We start from the raw sequence: 6,000 nt of genomic DNA, 5'->3' as shown, positions 1-6,000 counted from the left end.
GATTTTTAGTCCAAATTTTCCTTTGGCATATTAGAGGTTAGGGATCTCCACCCATGATCTGGAATGCTTTCTTCTTAGCCAAATAAACTCTGACTAAATGACATGCAGCAGCGTGTGTCTCTGTCTTCTGCAAAGACATCTTCCAAGACACTGATATCTACATTGCTTTCTCCTACGTGGAAATTTAAATATCTCTGGAGCCTTTGGGACCCCATTCCTGAATGAGTCCTATTCAAGGAGGTTGTTGAGCAAAGGGAGTAATTAGAAGTGAGTAAATTGTCTAGTTGAAATAGAATATGGTGATGTTTCCCACTGTGACAGTGCTGGATAGGAACAAGGGGGAGCCAAATCTCTATTTTCTACCTCTAAGATTGACCCTGGGAAAGGAGAAAAAAGGTGAATGGTATAGCCCAATCCTAGGACATATGTAGAAACCAGTTACCCAGTTTCAGGATATATTATTGGAATGAGAAATAACAACTTAACAACCATATATCTCAGACTTTTAAAAATATCCAATTTTAAATATTTTAATCTCAGTTTCTTCATAGTTCTTGCCACGAACTGAATTGTGTTCCTTCAAAAATTCGTGTTGAAACTCTTAACACACCCAATCCACGTAACTGTATTGGAAGTAGGGTCTTTAAGAAGGTGAATAAAGTTAAATGAGACCATAAGGATGAAGCCCTGATGCAACAGAACTGGTATCTTTGTAAAAGGAGAGACATCAGATCTCTCTCTCTGTCTCTCTCTCTCTCTCTGTCTCTTTCTCTCTCTCTCTCTCTCTGCCTTTTTCTCTCCCTTTATCCCTCCATGTGAGAACACAGCAAGAAGACAGCCCCATCTCTAAGCTCCAGAAACCAAACCCTGCTGCAAAACCTCTGCAACCTTGATCTTGAATTTTACAATCTGCAGAACTGTGAGAAAAAAAAATTCCTGTTGTTTGTGTCACCTAGTATATTCTGTTTTGTTATGGCAGCCCTAGTGAACTAACATAGTTCTTCTACTTTTCAGACTATGGTTTCTAATATTTTGATATGGAAATAGAATTTCTTTTCCTAGACTCCAACAAACATTTGTCAATTGGCACAGCTGAATTTCCTGAACCAGGAATAGTTCTCCTGATGATATTCCCAGAATTATATCAAAGTATTATTCAACAAACATTAATTAATAACCTATAGAACCATGAATAAGACAAATTTCCTTAATCTTGACCTTCTCTTCTGTGAAAGGAGTCAAGAACCTTGCCCTTTGAGATTCCAGACATTTGTAATCTGGAAATTATTCCTCTTTCATGTAACATAACAGTTACAGAGTTGTCAAAGAACTGAAAAATGTGTAAAAACCTGAAATAATAAAGTAGAGAAAACAAAAAGAAAAGAGGTCAGCAGTGCTAAATTTGGCTCTTTGAAAAGACTAAGAAAATAGAGGCACTTCTTTAAAAATGATTCTTGAAAAAAGTGAGAAGGCACATATAAACATGAGGAATGAAAGGATGACAGAAGCACATGGATTAAGCAGAATGAAAAGAGATATTACGACATTTGCCAAGATATTCAAATGATTTGTCAAAATAATTCATCAAATGCTTATTAATTTGTGAAAACTGACTAAAAATAGAAAATATGAAGAGTTGTATGTAAAAGTTTCTATTGCTTACTGCATAACCAATTACTCCAAACTTTTGTGGCTTAGAGGCATTTATTATCTCACGCTTTCTGTGACTCAGAAATCCAGGCACACCTTAACTCAGTTCCTCTGGATCAGGGTCTCTCATGAAGTTACAGTCAAGCTACCAGCTGGGGCTGTGGTCTCCTCTGAATGTTTGACTGGGGAAGGATCTATTTCCAAGCTTACTCACATGGCTACTGGCAGACCTGGCCCTGTCCACAGAACTGTGTCACAACATGGGAGCTGACTTCTCCCAAGGCAACCAAGTCAAGAGACAGTAAGATCGGGCCAGTGAACCCAAGATGGAAGGCACCACCTTTTATGATCTAATCTCCAAAATGATACTTCTTCAACTCTACTCACTAGAACCACATTCTATTCACTAGAACCAAGTCACTAAATCAGGGCAGGTGATTACACAAAGCATGAATCCTAGAAGGCGGGAGTCACCAGGGGCCATATGAGATGCATTGTAGGACAGTGGGGGAATGATAAACTATTAAATAAATGATCCTGGGACAATTGGCTATTTGTGTTTTTTAAAAGTAGAAGGGAATTGAATTCTTACCTCGGTCATGAGCAAGAACCAATTCCAGGTGGATTAAAGATTTAAAAGCGAAAAAATAAAAATAAAATTATAGGCAAATTAAAGGTAATATGTTATTTCTAAGTAAGACACAATAATCTTTAATCATAAAAGAAAGTTTGGTAAGTCACCTTAAAGGAAGCCATTGATTTTATCAAAAAATGGCTTAAAGCTAATAAAAAGAGAAGCTGCAAACTAGGGGAAGATATTTGCAGGACATCTTACCAAGAAAAGATCAGCATCCAGAATACATACAGAACTACTATGAATCAATTTTATAAAAGTCCAAATACTCAAAAGAAAATGAACTAAAAAATAGCATAAATTTTCCAAAGGAGGAAACCTAAATTGTCATTAAACATATTAGAAGATGCTTAACTTTACCAGTAATCAGGGACCAAAATTTTACAATGCAATATATACATTCACATACCATCAGATTGGCAGATACTAAGAAGGATGTTAATATAAAGTGTTGAAGAATGGAAGTGCTGTGAAATATCATCCACTGAGGGTATGAATGTATTTGTTATAATCATTACATTTTGGAAAGCTCTTTGGCATTCCACTCCTAAATATATCTTTTTAGAGAAACTCTTGAAGTGGTGCCCCAGTGACGTGCAGAAGAATGTTTTTAACAGTAATTACAAATCACCCACATGTCTGACAACCATAGACCAAATAAATATATAAAGATGTAAAATTACAGCTATATGCATCAAAATGAATGAATCTCAAAAGTAAGTTTGAAAAGGAAAAAAGCATCATGTTTGAGCATATTTAAACAAATTTCAAAACCAGAAAAAACTAAATAATATATTGTTTGGGAATGCATACATAGGTGGTAAATAAATAAAATAAAGAAATTTCCTTAACAAAAATTCAGATTGCTATTAACTTCTGGGAGGATAGGACTAACAGAAATACACAGAAAGAATGTCTAGATTATATGCAGTTTCTATACCAGCTATAAGGAATACATGTGTTCATTAATAGTCTTTCAATTTTGTAATATATTTAAAATTTGCAGAATATTTAAAAATATTTTACATGAAAATAATTTTTAAAACTGGCTGAAATAAATTGAAAAGTATATTATTAAATTTATTTTAAATACTATAATATAAATTAATATAAATAACATATAAAACAGATACGTATTTATTCCCAGCCAATAAAAAGCACATACCATTTAATTTATTTAAAATTAATTATGAAAAGCATAATTTATTGAACACATAATTTTTTAAATGCTGAATTATGCCATGTTTGGTTTGTTCACCAAATATATATTAAAATACGGAGTAAAATTTTAGGACTTGTTAGGGTGTGAAAATGAACAAAACCAGTTTTCAAAACACATTCTTTAGAATGTTAGCATTTCATAGTTAAAAGAATTTAAATAATGTTAGAAAGGGAAAGACTCAGGCTTCTATTTGTAAGCACTTCTCAATTTTTTATAACCAGGTATATGGTGTCTATCCTCAGAAATGAAATAAAATTGGGAGTAAAATTGTCACTGTATATTTTAACAACATTTTTGAAATACCAGAATATGATGAAATGAATACAATTTCTTAAGTGCAACATGAGCCAAGCATACATGATTAATGCCAGTCTACTTATCATGTTTATTTATTTTGAGCTCAACATTATTTTTCCTCATATTTCCTCTAGTTAATTGTTAGTCCAAAATGGGTATAAATTATATATAAATGAGAAGACAAACACTTTAAGACTATAATGGTTAACATAAGCAGTTGCTATTTTTGCATATCACCACCAAATCAGTGACTGAAACATAAGCATATGTCCCCATATCCTTAATTGCACATGTTCACTCAGACCACACGTACAGAGGCTCTCAAAAAAATTTATATGGATGAAAAGGTATTAAAATATTTTTCTTAATGTGTGTTTGTTTTTAAGAATCATATTGGAAAAGAGTGCACTATTGCTATCCCTACCTATATGAAAGGTTAGAATTATTTTTTTGGATCTCTGGAGGCTTTCAAACCCCTGATTTGAAAATGTTGCCCTGTAGAATTCAGAATATACTCTGCAGTACTCAGAATCCATTCCTGCACTTCCATGAACAGGAATGACACTTTTTCAAGGAAGACCATTGTCTGGTTAATCATTTTCTTCCATTCAATCATTCCTCCTTGAGTTTTCTAGAAAATGTTCTTTGTTCTGCTCTTGTAATCTGCCAAATGAATGTGGGGCCCTTTTCATCCAGCATCCCTTTACAGATTTGAGATCATCAGTCATATCTGCTGTCTCTTTATCTAAATATTCTAATTTCCCACAACCATCTCTCTCTCCTACATCACGTTCTTTTTTTATTTGTGCATGTCACTATTCTAGTTTGTTGATGTCTCCCTTGAGGTGCCATCTCAGACTTGAAGGCAATTCATCAGGTATGATGACATTTAGATTGTGCCTGGGACATAGGTGGGCTCAATAAATTCCTGTTGAATGAATGAATGACTTCTCCTTTTCCTATCTTTTGCATTTCTTTGTGTTGAAGTCAATTTGCTCTTCATGCTTGGAAACTAATTCCTCCTATCCTATTTTGCCACCTCTAGGTGAAAAAAAGAAAATGACAGCTGGTCCTACTCCCAGTACATTCATGAATACTTATCTTATTAGGCCAAAGTTTCCTAATACACTTTTACATCTTCAACTGGTGTTATTTTTTTTCTCCCTGGAGAAGGCACTTTCATGGGAAGGCAGTCACTGCTGAGAGGATGATGTCTGACTTCACGAGCCGATCTGATTTTATGTTTACATAGTCTATTTTCTTTTTGTTTCTCTTAGTATTGATTTATTAACATCATTTTTTAAAATGCCAGCCTTTCATAGATATGCTAAAGGAAATTGGAGAATAAAAACCGTTTTGCCTAAACCAGGTCAGATTGTTACCTGATGGTAACATGTACATGTTATGCATGTACCTGTGGAATGGGAGAAACATTAATCAAAGTGCGATGGAGATGTATGTGGAAAGTGAGACACACAGGAACAGATTTGAGGTCATTTTGAAAAAAAAAAAAAAAAAAAAGCACTTCCTAATTGGAGATTTTCCTTTCAGTGTTTACCCTTGGATGCTCTGAGTCTCATTTTAATAAGACACATTGATCTCTTCCAGTTCCATAATTCTAGGACTTGTTGGATGCCCTCCCAAATAATACATATGGCATGTGGCCTAGAGGTAAACAATATTCCCTCTTGCAGGGAAGATGACAGGGCAGAGTGTTAGTGGGGAAAAATGAAACTGTACTGAGTTTTCATAATTACATATACAAGAGAAATAAGATGGTATTCACATAAAAGTATGAACTTAGGAAGAATTGGGCACTGGTGGTTTAGATTTTTCCACTATTAAGCTCATCCAAGAGAGTGTGTTCGAGGAGAGATGTAAGGCAACAGCATCATCACCTCTGGAGATGAAAGTAACGGAAAGAAAGGACTGTAACAATAAAAACCTGTAATGGGCTGATTAGCAAATGTAGGAAGACAGCGTGACCACTGGTATTGCCCCATGTTTCTCTCTGTACTTCTCCCCCATACAGAACATTTTTCTTGAGTCACTCTTTTAGTCTTTCTCTTCTGTCACTTCCCTAGACTGGATCTTAACATTCAGATACGTAATTCTTTTCTAAACCTCTATGAGATAACTGCAAGAGTAGAAAGGAAGGAATATACAAACAGACCAATAAAGAAAAAATAACATTGAT

This window comes from Pan troglodytes, chromosome 9, assembly GCF_028858775.2.
Source record: "Pan troglodytes isolate AG18354 chromosome 9, NHGRI_mPanTro3-v2.0_pri, whole genome shotgun sequence".
Classification (NCBI taxonomy): Eukaryota; Metazoa; Chordata; class Mammalia; order Primates; family Hominidae; genus Pan; species Pan troglodytes.
Note: the sequence above shows the minus strand (reverse complement) of the source record.